Raw genomic sequence first — 19,239 nt, forward strand, 5'->3', positions numbered from 1 at the left:
TGAAGCTAAAGTGAAGGTTAAGCTGACAAGGTTGCTTTGAAATTAAGCTTCAGAATTCTGCATATCTTTTTAATTACTTCTCAAGCAAGGTCTTATGTTAGAGAATTTTAAATTTGCTTTAAACACCATTATTTAAGGCCCACTAGAGAGAATTGTACATATGTCCAATTTTTTTTTTCAATGCATTATTTACCTATACCAAATGAGAACAATAGAAGAGACTTCCATTTCACTTTCAAGATTGCAAGGGTGCTGTTATTGGTTCTGTTATCTTTCATATCTGTAATACATATACTGGTTATTTTTCATTAACAGATATAAATAGCTTTAAATTTTATTTTCTATTGTATTTTACCCCTCTTTTTTATAAATATGCTAGATTTAAAATCCTCCATCTCTATTTATTCTGACATGATACAAATTATATTTCTAAGATGTGGGGGTTTTTAGACAACAAAAATGTTATTGACTGCTCAGATGGCCTTCTAGTGACTTCAGATTCAAACTGCATTTACATGTGTGGAACTTATTACACTCTCTCTGAACAGATGTATAGCAGTAGATTGCATGGAAATCACAATATAAATACGATAAAATACAAATGCTAGAAATTAAAAAAGATCAAATGCAAATGCTATTTATTTCTGTCTCATTTAAACTTTTGTTGTTGTTGTTGTTGTCCCTTTCTCTGCTCTTACGTATTTAATAATACTAATTCTCAAGGAGAAGAAAAGCTAGCCAGAATGTTCTAGCAGTTTCTTCAATTTGGCAAAGGGAAATTTGTAAAAGTAATCTGGATAAAATTATTCATTACCTACTCAAAATCATGTTTCTAGCTGTCTGAAAACTGAAGTGTTACTATATGGCAGCCAAAGGCATTACTACAGTTGCATAATTGTCTAAAGGTAGCTCTTGTGTAATGAGTTTGTTAGTGAATGACAGTGTACCTTCAGCTGCATAGAAATCAATGGGGCCATCTGAATATTCAGGGTTGGATCTTGCATAGTGGAATAAATTTGTCTTATGTGTGCCAAACCCAGCTACTCTTACTAATACAGCTGTGGACTCTAAATAGCCATCTTGTTTTATTTTCTGTTTTGAACATCTAAATTTTAGATGCAATTTTTTAATCCTTGGATGTGTTTTGAACTTCCACACCTTCAGAGGTTACAAATGGAGTGAGAATAGTGTATTATCTCAGTGAATAATAAAAAAAAAGGATAGGAACTTTATAAATTTGCTCTCTTCTTACACCTCCTATAGGAGCTGAAAACTGAATATATGTATCATTTTCACTAAATTACATTGCAGTACTAAGTGCTAGTTACCAGATTCTCTATTTTTTCAGTTAGAACCATGGGCGGGATTGCAAAATGTCTAAAGAGAAAACGCGAAATAGAGGTACTAACCTCTCCCTTTCAACTAACATTTTTTCCTTAGGGAAAAACTGATCCCTATGGAATGAACGTTTTTCTATTCAGCTGCTGCCTTCTATCCCTTCTTCCCTCTAACATCTAAGGAATTAGAAATTATGCAATAGATATTTGCCAGTTTTCATTTTCTCTGAAAATTTTACTGTGTCTACCTCTCTTAGCGGTAGGAGTCTAGCATGATGCTTGGAGCTGGTTAGATAAAGGAAAATTCTGCTTTGAAAAGGATTTTGGTATTTTGAAATTTAGGGGTTTTAAAACAATAAAATTATGAAGGCTTACATAGGTGGCATTCTAGTGACTCCAGATACAAATAGGATTGGCATATGTGAAACACACATGTGGCATTCAGAGAGAAAACTTTTAGCAAAAGAAAAACTGTAGAGAAAGGAAAGCAGATAATGTGAAAATTTTAATTTCTTAGAAATTATTTTTTCTTAGAATCATTAATAGATGAAAAATCAGAAGTATTATTTCCTAAAAGGAACTAAGTCCTTATTTTGCCAGATTTGTGCTTTTTGTTGGATTTCTCCATGAAATTCTTGCTTTCCTCAGGCTGTCTAAATTTTCATCAGAATGTTTGTAGACCTCTTTAGAATAATGATGTTTTAAACATAACAAAATAAACTCTGACATTCCTTAATTTACTGGCAAAGCACATGAAAAAAAACAAAGACTTTAAACAAAACAAAAAGGTCCTCCTTCTTGGTAATTTGCTTCTGTCTGAAGTTGATTCCTTTTCACTACATGATCTTACTACTGTGCTCATTTTTGATGCTACAGCAGTAATAGAAAATATGAAGAAAATTAGAAATCACTACCTGAAAACAATATAAAATTTTACAGGCATAATAATGTGTAATAGTAGCTTTGACTGGAAAAGAACTTTTTACTAACTTCAACAAAAAAACCCCACTAATTTTATTGGTTCGGTCGTAGCTCAAACCGGGACATTTTAGGAGAATTTCCTGAAATCCATTTGGCACCTCCAAAAAGTGTCCATATCACACCGCTTACTGAAGTTGCCACAAAGACCCTGAAGGGAACTGAAGCCAAATAAATTATGAAGAACAGTTTTCTTCCATGGCAATACAAAAGCTACAAAATGTGTTAAGCAAGCTGATCCTAACAAAAGCTAAAAAATCTAAATTCCTAATAACTGAAAATCAAACGTCATTCAGCACTTTATTCAACAGAAACAATTACTCTTTACTAAAGTAAACATTGCAAGAAGATTATTTAGTTACTTAACATCCCAAATTGGTCACTTGGCAACTGTTTGTGCCATGCCTGTAGTGCAAGTCTCATCTATACCAAATCAAACAAATTCTACTAGCCTTGTCTAAGCAAGAAAAGAAAGACTATTACTAATGACTCTCTTGAGAGAAAAGTTCCTGTTCCTCTCATCAGTTCTTTTTGAACATGGTGTAATCTACTTGTGAGATTGAAATGCAGAGAAAAAATTGTAGAAACCAAACATCTCTAATACTCCTTCTGCACTGAGTTAATGGAAAGATTTATCTTTTAACATCTTGCTTCAGATGTCAACTGTTGCATTTCTTCATAGTGGAATAATTTACTGAAAACAACAAGTGGTGGGCAAGAGTATTTTTTTTTTTCCTTCTGGTATTTTTTAGGAAAATGTGATATCTCTGTTAAAGTGATCATATACTGATTTGATCACAACCAGCATGGGCTAATACACTCACAGCAGTTTGAAGGACTAACTTCCTATTGTGGGATCCAGCAGTATCTAATCACCACCGGTCTCCATACTAGCTGCAGTACCCTGCCAGTTTTTCAACAATTATGTTTACAATCTGCTGCAACTGGGCTGTTATATTACCTGTAACAGGGTCTACTTTGAAGAGCTCCAACACACCTCTGATTGCCAGCCAGTCTCTTTGTAATGAGTTCTCTGGCACTCCTGGCAGCCATGGTCATGGTGAGTCACAGGTAGACTGCTTATTGCTGCAAGAGCACCTCTCTCAAGCAGCCCTTTCAATTGCTCTGCATGATTCTGACAGCACCACATTTCCTGCTGATGAACTCTGAAGTTGGGTTTCTGGCTGGGACTCCAAAAGTGAATAGAAGATCAAAAGCTGGAAAGTTTGTAACTCATGAGCTGTCAAAAATAAGTGCAATATTCAAAAGCAACTAAAGATATGATGATGTTTGACCTTAACTTGCCCAACAGAAATGATAGTTACACATTCATGCTTGAATTCTTATTTGATTTATATTTTGGTTCATATTTTCAAACAGCCCAGTACAGCAGGAAAAGTGGAAAAAAGGTAGTTAATATTTATATTTATGCTTCTCTTGAAAATTTAATAGATGCCTTTAATAGACCACACTGGGTAAAACAAAAAAAAGTCACTATTTGTTTAAAAATGCAATTTGAAAGCATACATTTGTATATGTTATTCCATTATATATTTCAGATTTTAGCAAATCTACCACTCTCCTGGTTCTTCTTTCCCACAGAGAGATTGCAGGGGGAAAGCATATACATATATGGATCAGGTACTCCTGCCAATTTTTGTCAAGATTTTCACTCTGCAAGCAAATTTCAGATTTATCACGTTACGCTATTTCAGTGTGCTGCTTTGGTTCAGCAGGCTTTTTGGTAGTGGGAGAGGGGCCCCAGGGGTAGCTCCCCTAAGAAGATACTAAAAGCTCCTCTGACTCAGGTGGCCAAAGCTAGGCCGTTAGAGAAAATTAGCATATGGAAGTACTGATACAAGGCCTGACAGAGAGAGTAAGGCTGAAGAGCTAAGCTGGAGAGCAGAGGAGAAGAGCAGTGCCAGGGTGAAGATCCCAAGGTTGGTGAGGAAGAAAGGGAAGGGAGGTGCCCAAGCAGAAGTTCCCATGTAGCTCACATCAAGATGGCAAGCTGTTACCCTGTACTCACGGAGAAGCACAGCGGAGCATTCCCTGAAGGTTCCAGGAGGGCTGAATACAGATCTGCAGCCTGCCGAGGACCCCACACCAGAGGAAGTGACTGTTCCCAGAGCATGATTCTGTGGGAAGTCCACACTGGAGCAGCACTGTATCTCATGGGAAAGACCCATGTCAGAGAGGTTCGTGAAGGACCCTCTCCCATGGGAGGGCCCCTGTGGGGAAATGGGAGGACTGGGAGGAGTCCTTCTCCCATGGAGGAAGGAGCCACAGGAACCACCAGCCTGTGAACTGACTCTAAACCCCATCCCCTGTCCCCCTGTGCCACTGGGGAGAAGGAGGGAGAGAAACAGGGAACAAAGGGATTTGGGCCTGGGAAGAAGGGAGGGTTGGGGAAACATATGCAAGCCCTGTTCTGTGTCTTGCCTGTGTCCTGTTTGCATTTGATTAGTGTTAAATTAAATTATTATTTTTTTCCCCAAGTTGAGTCTGTTTTGCCTGTGACCGTACATAGTGAGTAAACCCTTCTTGTCCTTGCCTCAACCCATGAGCTTCTAGTTGGCCTTTGTCTTCCCCACAGTGTGTGTGTGTGTGTGTGTGTGTGCATGGGTGAGTGAGCAGCCACATGGCTGATTCTTTGTTGTCATATTAGGCCCAAACCATGACATTCAGAAACTACAGGAACTGATATTTTATATTTGCCTACTTGTAGGAAACTATAGATGATTTATACTTTGAGTGTATGAACATTCAGGATACATAAAAATGAGCAATTATGCTTTTTGCCTTGTATTTGTGTTTTAATTGAATATCAAAGCTAAGCAGGAAAACATATCATTGTTTATACAACTACTCAGCTTGACAGGACAGATGGAAAATTGGGCTAAAAATAGAAACCACTGGAAAGCAGTTCTTGCTGCATGAATTTCAAATGCTAAGGTAGAGGTGTATGCAATCACATAACAGAGGACCTCTGGCTAACAAATACACAGTTTGAATGGGAAAATTTAATGCAAACGTTGAAACAAGTGGAAGTGATAAAAAAGGAATGACAGCCTGCAGTGCTTGATTTCTTGCAGAGTGAATCTTCAAGATACATTAATAAAAATGTAGTTTATATGAATCATCTCTTAAAGACTTTTTTTTTTTTTTTTTTTTTTTCCCCTAAGTGTCACAGTAGAAAGAATTAGAAAGAGAGAAAATAAATACTAAATACTTGGAATATGAAAAATCTCTTGTTACTTATGGAATTTTTGTTCCATACATATGCCTGGTGAACTTCTGCTTCTTTTGTTCAATTAACAAAGAATCCTAGAGCTTTCTGCATAGAAGAATTGACCTTGACTTAATGTGTTCCTCTGCAACAGATGAGATCTCCTTTACAATCTAGATATTTTCTGGAAATCATTCTGAAATAATATTAATTGAAATCATCAAAGGTTGAAGATTAGAAACACGGGGCTCAGTTTAGCTGGAAAGCAAGCTGTGAAGGGAAAGCACTTCATAGACAGATAGTGAGTATTTTTCAAGGAACATCTACTTCACACCCAAACTCATCACATGCCACAAATTCTCAACACCCTTTAACGCAGTTTAAAATTACCTAAATATTCACAAAAAAACCCCTACATCTCTAGAATTTTAAAGAAAGGTGAAGGTCGTCCTAATGCCCTGGATGTCTGAAATACCAGAAATCATCGCTCTGTAATTGCAAAGTATTTGTTTATAACCAAAGTGACAATCTGTCAAAAGAGAGACAGAGTACAGAGAATGGAACCTTCCTGTGATGTATAGACATTAATACGTACAGAGAGATACAGAGATATAGAGACATACAGAGGTATACACACACGCACATGCCCTTAACTAACATCTCTTGCATTGTACGTAGTTGCTTACTTTCCAGGTTTGACTTCATGTAACCACTCCCAAAACTAAGATTACATTGACAGAGAACTATCAAATTGTCTGAATGTTTTTTTGCCTACGTGATAGGCGAATGGATATTAAATGAGATTAGCAAAAGGTGGTTGTGTGTACTACAGCAGGTAATATGAAGTCTGAAAAAAAAAAAAAGTTAAATCCTCTGATGGTTGACAAAAAGAATAGAAAGGTATGGAGTTTGTCTTAATTTACTGGCAAACTACTGAATATATAAAATAAAATGTCACTTAGCTGGTATCAAGAGTGGTCTTTTGTGTGCTATAGGAAATACATAACACTACAAAATTTCTTTGTTTGCTTGACTTAAAAATTCCATTTTGCCTCAACCAGCTCCAGTCTACTTCCTGTCTGTCAGATGATTGCTTAAAAATGTCACCACTAATTACTTGTTGTCACATCACAAGATCCTACTTATGTGATCATATGTGAAGATACAGGACTCCACAACAGTACAGGACAAGATCTGAAAGTAATGGGATACTATTAAAATACTGTATTCAGAAAATTAAAAAGAATTAAGTAAATAATTCATGGATGACAAAATGTGTCACAACTTTTAGTTAGCTTCCATTAGAAAAGCTACACAGTCAGATCTTTCCACTTTCTTATGTATCTTTTCTCTGTTGTCAAAAATAAGTGGACATTCAAATACTGTAACCAAAGCAGACAGGCATTTTGTTACTGCCACATCGGTTCACTATGTCAGTAGAAACATTTATTATAAGTAATTAATTCAGTCCAGAAATAAAATTAATTTTCCAAATTATTCAGTTAATCAGGCTACTACAAAACGATGCTTCAAAACTGTTTTACTGTGGACTACACTTTTATGAATAGAATCATAGAATGTCTTGCTTTGGAAGGGACCTATAAAGGTCATTTAGTCCAACCCCCTAAAATAATCAGGGACATCTCACACTAGAACAGACTGCTCAGAGCCCCATCAAGCCTGACCTTGAATGTCTCCAGGGATGGGGCTTCCACCACCTTTCTAGGCAAGCCATTCCAGTGATCCACCAACCTCATATTAAAGAACTTTTTCCTAATATCCAACCTAAATCTACCCTTCTTTATCTTGAAACCATTGCCCCTTGTCCTATCATTACATGCCCTTGTGAACAGATCTTCCCCAGCCTTCTTATAGGCTCCTTTCCTGTATTGGAAGATTGCTATAAGGTCCACCCAGAGTCTTCTCTCCTTCAGACTGAACAACCACAAGTCCCTCAGCCTGTCTTCATAAGAGAGGTGCTCCAGCCCTCTGATTATTTTTTTGGCCCTCCACTGGACATGCTCCCACAGGTCCATGTCCTTCTTCTGCTGAGGGCTCCAGAGCTGGTTGCAGTATTGTGGTGAGATGTCTCACACAACTGGAGTGCTGCAGTCAGTGGCTACTGACAGTTCAAAAGGGATAGGTGAGGAAGAAGAGGTGGTGGGGTGGCCATCTATATCAGAGAGACATGTGCCTAAAAATTAATGACAGTGATGATAGGGTTGAGTCCCTGTAGATAAGAATCACGGGGAAGACCAACAAGGGTGATATACTGGTTGCAGTCTGTTATAGACCACCCAACCAGGATGACAAGGTGCAGTCATAAGCAGTTGGGAGAGGTTTCACGATCACTACCTCTTGTCCTAATGGAGGACTTCAGCTTCCCAGATGTCTGCTGAAAATACAATACAGCAGAGAGAGAACAGTCCCAAAGGTTCCTGGAGTGCATGGAAGATAACTTCCTGACACAGGTGGTGAGGGAGCCAACCGAGAGGGTGCCCTTCTGGACTTGCTGCTCTTGAACAAAGAAGGACTTGTTGGAGAAGTAACAGCTGGAGGAAGTCTAGGGCATAGTGACCATGAACTTAGAGAGTTTTCAATTCTTGGAAAAGTAAGGAGGGGCATCAGTAAAATTGCCACCTTGGACTTCCAGAGGGCAAACCTTGATCTATTCAGGAAACTGATTGACAAAGTCCCTTGGGGCACTGTCCAGAAGGCCTGGGATCAGGCTGTCCTCATGTGCCAAGAGATGAGCTGTTGGGGAAGAGGACTGGCCTGGCTGAATAGAAAGATTTGACTGGAGCTCAGGAAGAAAAGAAGAGTTTATAGTCTCTGGAAGGGAGGACAGGCCTCTTGTGAGGAATACAGAGATGTAGGAAGGCAATGCAGGGAGAAAATTAGGAGGGCCAAAGCCCAACTTGCACTCAACTTGACCACTGCTGTCAGAGCCAATAAAAAAATCTTTCAATAAATACATTAATAACAGAAGGAGGACTAAGGAGAATCTCCATCCTTTATTGGATGCAGGGGGAAATGTAGTGACAAAGGATGAGGAAAAGCCTGGGGTGCTAAATGCCTTCTTTGCTTCAGCCTGTAGCAGTAGAACTGGTTGTTCCCTAGACACCCAGTCCCCTGAGCTGCAAAACAGGGAAGTGGGGCAGAATGAGTTACAGCTGGAAAGAACAGAAGAAAAAGTCGCAATAAGACACTGGAAGTAGTGAGAGACAGAAAAATGTCGTTTTGCTATTTCATGGGCAAGAAGAAAAAAACAAACAAGAAGGCAGCTTGAATACTTCAAGCTTATTTTTCTCAATCTTTGTGGAAAACAAAATATACTAATACTAATTAGGTTCTCCTGAAAATTAGTTTTGATGTAGCTTACAAGAACACAATGCAGAAGCAGTGCAACATTATTTGTCTGAATTATAAATATTCAGCTCAAGATGAATCCATCTGAGCACTAAGGGAACTAAACATAGAATCATAGAATGGTTAGAGCTGGAAGAGACCTTAAAGGTTATTGAGTTCCAACTTCTCTGCATGGGCAGGGACACCTCCCACTAGGTCAGTTTGCTCAGAGCCCCATCCAACCTGGCCTTGAATGCTTTCAGGGATGGAGTTTCCACAGCTTCTCTGGGCAGCCTGTTCCAGTGTCTCACTACCTAAATGATACAGGAAAGTGAAGCGGTAAACCTGTGTCAAGTGTCAGGTTTATAACTTCCCTAGCAGACAGCTCAGAACAGATTGGATATAATAGGAAATTTATTCTTTTGTATGTGCTTCTTTACCCTGACACTCTTTGAAGCGTATGTCAGATATAACATAAATAATATCTGTATAAAATTCAAAGCCTGAAACTCCATATCTTTATACCTGAAATTACCCACATTACTTTACCTGAAATTACACACATTGCTTTAAGCTGACTTTGTGAGACGAACAGATTCATGAAGAAAATAGGGTTAATCTCATCCTGTGGTGAGGTACTGCACAGATAAGTGAGACTTCAACTATGACTGCCCAGCTCTGATTTAGTAGATGATGCTGGTATTTGCTGAGAAAAGAAAACAAGCATGGATGATTCTTTTGGGAACAGTTTACACAAAAGCTCTGGTCTATATCTGCTCTGCTCTAAGATGTTAGGAGCACACAGGAAAGAAAGAGAGAAGCACAGCTAAGCTATTAACAGGTTTCTCAGCCCTGTGACACATATAGAGGACGAGGGAGGCCAGGAGGTAATAGTAACTCAGATAATAACTACCAATTTGTTTAAGATATGGAGCAAGTCAAAGAGATTGGCCTACGGTGATGTGACAAGTGATACATAACCAAGTTAGAAAGCAATAGCGAAGATGATCACCTGGAGGGAATATCCAAGTCCAGAAACCTGACATGATACAGGAGCCTGACGCTTTGGAGGGATGTCAATGCGTAGCAGCTGGGTCACCAGGCAGGGTGGGTACACCATGGAGCTGCAGTGAGTGTCCTCTTTCCTTGGTCCATAGCATAAGTCACAGCTGGACCACAGAGGATCACACTAGTGTGAGTGTATACACAGTACAGGACATGAAAGCATGTTGCAAAGTCGAAATTGCTCTCTAGCTGGTGTACTCATCCCTCTTCGTAACTACATTAAAAATATTATGTCTCTGAGTGGCATGGCTCTGTCCTTGTGGCTTGCTCACACTAAGACCCCTGTGTCATGTCTATATTTGAAAAAAATTCAAAAAAGAGGTGATAAATGACAGAGAATGCATGATGCCTCGCTTTATTATTACAATTTTAAAACTATAAAATGCAGCAGATTGCTATACTTTAAGTATATACTTGTAATAAAAAATATTTTACCAGAGCAGTGTGCACAAACCTTTTCCATCACATCAGGGACTATGTTATTTGCTGCACCAAGATTAGTTACTTGATACTAAGCTAGTTTGATGTCAAGCCTCTTTGATCCATTCAACTCCTACTTAGAAAAGTGCCCAGAGTAACAAAATGATCTTCAAAACTAATTTCTGAATAATTTTCCAAACATGGTAAAATAAAAAAAGATTATAAAGGACAAGCTTGGTCTGAAAGGCAATTATTCACCAAATTCTTAAGGTGAGATAGGTTTCTTCTACATTAATAGGCTACATGCAGCAGTGAGCAAAGGGTAAAGGGAGAGATTATCTTGTTATTATTTTTAGTGCATAAACAGAGAAATTTGACTACAGAGAAATTAGAGATTACTCTTATTTCTAGTGACTGCTGTAAAAATCTTGAAGAAAAGGTGACAAAGTATCAATGATAATCCAAAATTACAATATTTCAGGAAGATCTAGACTGACCACAACTGGCAGATGTGTCTCAGAGGTGCTTCTTTGTAGCTTCAAGTCAAGAAAGTGCGAACAAAACACTTAAATAATATTTCTCAAATACATTTACTGCAACATCCCAGTGTTTGGTTCTGCATCATTACAGCCATCTGGCAATAAAAAAATTGACCAGGTGTTACAGGAAATAGCTGGCATGAAATTACATTAAATAATACAGTCTTAAATAGAATTAACAAGAAGAAGAAATTATACAATTATGAAGAAAACACAGAGATTCAAGGAAGCATGATTTTTTTCTTAAAAAAAAAAAGGAGGAATTAAGGGGAAAACAAAGCAAAAGAAAGCAAACCCTATATTTTGCTATAAACCTATAAAAGAAATTTTACTATATTAGAAGAAACAGACAGACTTTGGAACCAATCAGAAAAGAGACAAAAACTGGTAGCATCTAATTTATCAAGACTTTAAGTACTTGAGCTATCATGGCAATAAACTATATATGTTCTAGGCTACAATGAAGAGCATTTATGAATTATAACATTTTATTTAAATTTAGAAACACAGCTGTGTAAAGATGTTTCTTAAGACTCTCAAACCATGTTAAGACTGAACTGGGTATAAAAATGAGTATCACCTATTTTCCAGTTGGGGTATTCATTAATTCTGAATGAAAAAGTACGTCTGCAATATTTTATGAACATGAAGCTTCTCTTCATGTGACAAAATAAATTACACATAAATATCACTGCTACCAATATAATCATTCCATATGAACAAAGAGAATGCACAGATTGGAGAATATGAACAACATAATCCATCCAAACATGCATAGCAATTATAGACAGGTCAAAGTAATTTTCATTATAACTGGAGCTTGCATTCAGCTGGGAGTTATGTTAGTATTCAGCATAATTCCACACTCAGTGAACAGTGCATTGCCTAAAAACAATGTAATAATTACAAAAGCAGCAGTGCCCACCTTCTCTTTATTTAATTTAATTAAATAAAAGGAATGGTAAAGTGTATGAATCTTGCAGACAGATAGTTATCTCATTTACCAAAGTCTACTTAAATTCTAAATTATAATATGGGTTATTGCAATAGTTTTCCAAATGCTTCACTAATATACTTTTTGACAAAGAAGTCCCAGTGCATAATACTGTTTACAGTCCAGTTCATCCGCTGGCAGTTTACTGAAGTCCGCGTTAAAGGCTGTTCTTGAGACCCCTATTTTAATCTCCAGTTGATTAAACCAAACCACATATATTAGTACAAGCTCTTCATAAATGGAATTACTATAGCACCTAGGAACACATACACAAGTCTGATGACACCAGAGTAACTTTTGACTTACAGTAGACCAGGATCTCAGGATGTTACAGCAATCGGTGGTGAATTATTTACACATATCATTATTTCAAAAATTACAAGTGAAGATTAGTTAATTATGATAAATGGATCAATAAGAGTCTATACACACAAAGGAAATGAAGATTCATAATATTTTAGCATATCCTAGTCACTTTAGTGTAAAAAGATACAAGTTTAGTTATGATTGCAAACAAAGCCTACTGTTTAGGCATAACACTTCTAAGATTTAGTAAAATCAGGAAAAAACCCTCAAACAAGACTCTAAAAAAGTATGGAAGTTTTTATGTCATTGTGATTTAAAGCATTTTTATTACTAGACAATCCTTCCACTGACAAAGATGTGGTTTCAGAAAATGAGTATGACAGAAGCTAAGATTATATATGTTAATAACTGCTATTATTAGATCAAAAGTGATTAGCTAAGCACACCAAATTGGAGATATACAGTCTTTTTCTCTGCATAATTGGGCAATACAACCAATAATAAGGTCAGAGAATATTGCCACATTCCATAATATATTAAATCAAAAGCAGATAAAAGTAGAACGTGGAAATTTCATAATCAATTTCCAAATAAGCACTGTATGTTTCCTATAGAAAACGCAACAGCTGAAGCTGTTGAATACAGAGATCTACATGGATCAAACATGCTTCAAATCTTCAGCTAGTATCAGGTCTTTACAGATTATCTGGGAATATAGGACTAAGCAGAAAAAAAAATATTGAGAAGAAAGTTGCCAGAAGCTTCCCAAGGAGAGCTGGTAAGCATGATGTCAGAGATGTGCAGAAACACTCAGCCAAAGGAAGGAACAATCAGAAGGAAGATATATTCTGTCTGTAGACTGAAGGTAGTTGCAAAATAATGGTTTTAGTTTTGAAGTTATCTTTTTCTAAATTATTGATCTTCCTTTTTACAACTCTTGCTGCATTGGCAGGGATAGAATTGCATGTTCTGACACAGCTGGGAAAGAAGATTTCAGCAGTCTACTGGCAGGGCTCGGAATCCTGTTTATTATCATTCTTAACTTTTGCAGTAGTAAGGACAAGTAGACCTCTGTGTGTTAGAGTGTAAGATAGATTTGGAGATTTTAAAAAAACTTAATCAGGTGACAACACATGTTCCTCTTGTTCTTTATCAGGACTTGATAGGTATCTGATAGGCTCTTCATGAAAGATTTCAGCCAAATTCAGACACAAAAGATTAAAGTGACAATAAAAAGAATATGAAGGGGAGGATTTTATTAGGCATTAGTTTTGTCTAGTTCCTCTCGAAGTACAGTTTATCTGAAGCACACAGTATAGAACCTTATAGTGATGGAAAATAAATTTAAGTTGTTGACTGAAAATTTGACCTTGACATTTTAATTTAAGAAGAGTCCCAAATATTGAGGAACAATGACTCAGTTTGCTAAAATAGTTTAATCTACTTTCCACTCACGTTTTGTATCAGACATTATATAAATATGCTAATATGGAATTGTAATTAGAAAATGTCTTGTAGATTGAGGAAGTCAGAAAAGTGATGCATATCCTTCATTTGCTTTCAAAAGAAAATCATTATAAAAGATTTATCCCTTGATAAACAAAATACTTCAGCCTCCAGCACCACTAAAAAAAGAACATATGGGTTCTTTATTAATTAATGAAGTAGAGCATCTCCAGCAACACAATCATACATACACAAAATAATGTTGTTTATCCTGAAACTCTAATTACTTTAGAACCATAATTCAATTAGTATTACTAGTTCTCTGGCATTATGCTCAACATTAAGACAAGCTTTTAAAGCCATACTAAATTTGAATTAATAATTTGATGCAATTGCTATAAACATAGTTTTTCTCTGTAGCTGACCTTTGGATTGTTGCACTTTAAAATTGAATTTTCATTAAATTAAAAAGCAGAATAGATCTATAACATGCTATTGATTCCACTGTATATATTCATTAAATCCCACCAAATGCAAAACACAACCATATCAAAGATATATTTTACTAATTCATATTACAATAGTACATTTTCTTATGCTGTAAATCCTCAAGTTACACCAAAACTAGTTTTTTAGCTTCTAATATGTCTTCTATTATCCATTAAGGTTTCAATTATTTTTGTTACAGTTGCATAGATATAATTTCAATTAATTTCAGGTAATATAAGCTCAAAATGTTTTTGACTGAAAGACCAACTTTGCCAAGTGTCTGCATAAGAACTTGAGGATAATGAAACTTAAGGAAGTGAAAAATAAAGATAGAAATGTACTGAAAATTAAAAGGTTTCTTCAGGTAATATTCTGGTCTACGCCTACTCAGTCATAAATTGTCATGGTTTAGTAAGCAGCTGAAAATGACAGATTCTACTTGAATCCAGAAAGCATTACATCTTGCTGTATTTGATCTTCCATGATTCTGTACAGCTTCACTGAATACAGAAGTATTCTGATATTGGGATTTTCTAGGACACTCACAACACAAAAATGATTAATTCTCCTGGATCTAAAAACCTTATTTTGAAAAGTGGATTGAATGCCAGATTCAGGAATGTCAAAATTTGACTTCCAAAAGCCTTGGTCCTTCAGTGAAATCCCCACTATTAACTTGTAGCACAACATATAGATGCAATTAAGTGCATCAAAGTCATGTTCACAACAGTCAGAGCAGTAAGGAGAGAATTCACTTGTAGAAACAATTAGGAGCTCCTAAATAGACAGGCATGATTACCCTGTTTAGCTGCTGTGGACGCTTAAACACCTGCATTCATACAGCAAGAAGAATCTCTACTAATATTTTCCTTCAAAAAGGCACCAAAAACATCTCCATTCTATATGCTGAGCACAGAACAGAGACCTTCAGGCTGATGTTGATGGGCATGAACTCCATCTGATCTAAGAGCAGGCTTGCAACTACAGGTTCATGCTACTGTTGCTCATTAGAGCTACATTAACTTTATATTGGGAGCTAACAAATCAGGACTTATGACTCTGTATTGCACTTCTGAGGCTTGGGACTGACTTATGAATAGCCTGCTTGCATAGGTCCCTCCCCACATTGTAGAAGTATGCTAGGCCACCCTTTTAAAGTCCTGAGCTCAGTGACAATGGTGGGAATGGTTTTGACACAATCAATATGAATGTCATTATTATTGCATGAAAAACATTATTCAAAAATCTTGCTTCCTCCTGAATTCTCCTGCACTTTTTCTCTACTATTCTACCCTTATACTTTATTCTCTTAGAAATTTGGTATGGATTTTCAGAAACATTTTTTAACTTCAGATTCAAATCACATTAGAGGTCATAGAATGGTTTGAGTTGGAAAGGACTCCTTTAAAGCTTGTTCAGTCTAACTCCCCTGTCATGCCTGATCTTCCACTAGATGAGGTTGCTCAGAGCTGTGTCCAACCTGGCTATAAACACCTTCAATAATGGGACATCCAAAATTTCTCTGGGCAATTCTTCCTTACATCTAATGTAAATCCACCCTCATTTGATTTGGAACCATTACCCCTTGGCCTATCACTACAGACCCTCATAAAAAGTCAAGATAGGTGAGGACATAGTAGATGAGGATTGGGTTAGGGATCAGTTGAGTAATCTGGACATCCATAAATCTATGGGTCCGGATGAAATGCACCCAAGGGTGCTGAGGGAGCTGGCGGAGGTCATTGCTAGTCCACTCTCCATCATCTTTGGTAAGTCATGGGTAACAGGAGAGGTGCCTGAGGACTGGAGGATAGCAAATGTCACACCAGTCTACAAGAAGGGCAAGAAGGAGGACCCGGGTAACTATAGACCGGTCAGCCTCACCTCCATCCCTGGAAAGGTGATGGAACAACTTATTCTTGGCACTATCTCTAGGCATATCAAGGACATGGGGCTCATCAGGAGCAGTCAGCATGGTTTTATCAAGGGTAAATCACGTTTGACTAACCTCATAGCCTTCTATGAGGAAATTACTAGGTGGATAGATGATGGTAGAGCGGTAGGTGTGGTTTATCTTCATTTCAGTAAGGCATTTGACACGGTCTCCCACAGCATCCTTGTAGATAAGTTGATCAGGTATGGGTTTGGTGATCAGGTAGTGAGGTGGATCAAGAACTGGTTGAAAGGAAGAAGTCAGAGAGTTGTAGTCAATGGGGCAGAATCTGGTTGGAGGTGTGTGACTAGTGGAGTCCCTCAGGGGTCGGTACTGGGACCGGTGTTGTACGACATCTTCATCAATGACCTGGACGAGGGTATAGAATGTACCCTCAGCAAGTTTGCTGATGACACCAAACTGGGAGGAGTGGCTGACACACCAGAAGGCTGTGCTGGCATTCAGAGAGACTTAGACAGGCTGGAGAGTTGGGCGGGGAGAAACATGATGAAATTCAACAAGGGCAAGTGTAGAGTTTTGCATTTGGGGAAGAACAACACGATGTCCCAGTATAGGTTGGGGGCTGACCTGCTGGAGAGTAGTGTAGGTGAAAGAGACCTGGGGGTCCTGGTAGACAGGAGGATGACCATGAGCCAGCAATGTGCCCTTGTGGCCAAGAAGGCCAATGGCATCCTGGGGTGCATTAGAAAGGGTGTGGTTAGTTGGTCAAGAGAGGTTCTCCTCCCCCTCTATTCTGCATTGGTGAGGCCGCATCTGGAGTATTGTGTCCAGTTCTGGGCCCCTCAGTTCAAGAAGGACAGGCAACTGCTGGAAAGAGTCCAGCGCAGAGCTACTAAGATGATTAAGGGAGTAGAACATCTCCCTTATGAGGAAAGGTTGAGGGAGCTGGGTCTCTTTAGCTTGGAGAAGAGGAGGCTGAGGGATGACCTCATCAATGTTTACAAATATGTAAGAGGTGAGTGTCAGGGAGATGGAGTTAGGCTCTTCTCAGTGATGACCAGTGATAGGACAAGGGGTAATGGGTGTAAATTGGAGCATAGGAGGTTCAAGGTGAATATCCGAAAAAATTTTTTTACTGTGAGAGTGACAGAGCACTGGAACAGGCTGCCCAGGGAGGTTGTGAAGTCTCCTTCACTGGAGACATTCAAAACCCACCTGGATGCGTTCCTATGTGATGTACTCTAGGTGACCCTGCTCTGGCAGGGGGGGTTGGACTAGATGATCTTTCGAGGTCCCTTCCAACCCCTAGGATTCTATGATGATTCTATGATTCTATGAAAAGTCTCTCTCCATCTTTAAAGTCCTGTTATATAGTGAAAGGCCACAATAAGGTCTCCCCAGGGTCTTCTCTTCTCCATGCTGAACAAAAACAACTCTCTCAGACTTACTTTATAGGAGAGGTGTTCCAGCTTATTATTTTGATGACCATCCTCTGGACCTGATCCAAGAGGTCTGTGACTTTTTTGTGCTGTAGACCCCAGAGCAGGAAGCTTCACAGGTGGAGTCCCAGATGAGTGGAGTAGAGGGGAAGACTCACTTCCCTCAACCTACTGGCCACATTTTTTTTGATACATTTTCCACATGCATACTTTCTTCCTTCGTTAGTTCACCAATTGATAGATTTCATACTTTTTTCTCAAGATCAACATTGTTTTTTTCCTATCCAAAATATTTTTATTTGCTTTCATCCAAAGCTCTTACTAGGTAGCAACAGGTTTTTTTGTTTTGTTTTGTTTTGTTTTATTTTCCTTTCAAAAAGAATCCATCAGTGCAGAAACACTGATATTAAAAGAGAAACAAACAAACAAACAAACAAACAAAACAAAAAAGTAAATAATTTCTACTTTGTTTGCAGGGAGAAGTTTTATGACAGCAACAAATAGAGAAGATATAAGGATCAAAATAATAGCTCAGGAACAGCCAAAGATACATAAATAATACAATATTACCTTTCAAAACCCGGATTTGCTATGGCATTTGCTGTCCTGGCTTAAGCCAGAATTAAGCTAATTTTCTTGTTACTGATTTTTTTCCTTCAGTAAGGTCTCTTTTAACTAGCAGCGACTTTTCCAGCTAGTGGGCTGATAATGCTGGAATGTTTATGTTGCTGCCAGGACTTCAAGGTCACTTTGCTCTACATGTTTAAACTGTGGCCTCAGATGCTACACGTAGCAGAAGAGTAGTAACTGTAACCTTCCTGTAGGGAGGAGTGGACTAGACAAACAGCAAAATTGAGCAAAGTATTCCATTCCATACATCTATGTAAGCTCGGTGTAAGGTCAGATATCACAGAAGACAACTTACTTCCTGTTTCTTCTTCTCCCCTTCTCTTCCATCCATGGCTGGAATTCAGGGAGGATTCCGTCTGTCCATCATCACTGATCCCTAGGCTTGTGCATTCCTGACTCTGATAACTCTCCCCTCAGCTCCTGTCTGCTCTGCTGCTCTCTCTGGCAGTGCTCTGGAACATTTCAGAACTGCTTACAGCTAAGGAGATACCGTGGGAGTTGCTGGGGGTGGAGGGAAGTAATAGAGTTTTGCACATTCCTGAACACATTTGTATATCATGGTATATATTTTCTTATTAGTATATTTAAATAAAGCTGTCTAGTTTAGTTTTCAATCCAGAAAGTCTCTCTCCCTTTATTAGCACTCTCCTTTCCCTACCTGAGGGAAGGGGGAAGGGATAGAAAGTTTTATTATTCTTGGTTTAATTGCCATCCTGAGTCAAACCGTGACAATAATTTATTTGTGCTCAACTTGGGGATCGATCTTAAGCCCAGGCTATAAATTCTCACTATTGGTGAATGTTTAAAATTCCATCTCATATGGGAGGATTGCCTCAGATAGCAATGGGCAACACTTCTGCTGAATATATTGACAGGTTGAAAATTGAACAGACACTTTCTGCAATGCTTCTGCTGGACCATTTTCCCATCATGCAATTGTATATGTGGTGTGCAGCCAGGATAATACTGCTCTGTGTAGCTGCTCTTGTGATTGTTTTATGGTTTATCAACAAGACTATATCCATAATCAACCCTGTAAATTTGCTATGGCATTTGCTATGTATTGCAATGATAACAGAAGATTTAGGTTTCTGTTATGCACTAATCTGATGTATCCTTTTTGAA

The sequence above is a fragment of the Apus apus genome, chromosome 1, assembly GCF_020740795.1.
Source record: "Apus apus isolate bApuApu2 chromosome 1, bApuApu2.pri.cur, whole genome shotgun sequence".
NCBI classification, from domain to species: Eukaryota; Metazoa; Chordata; class Aves; order Apodiformes; family Apodidae; genus Apus; species Apus apus.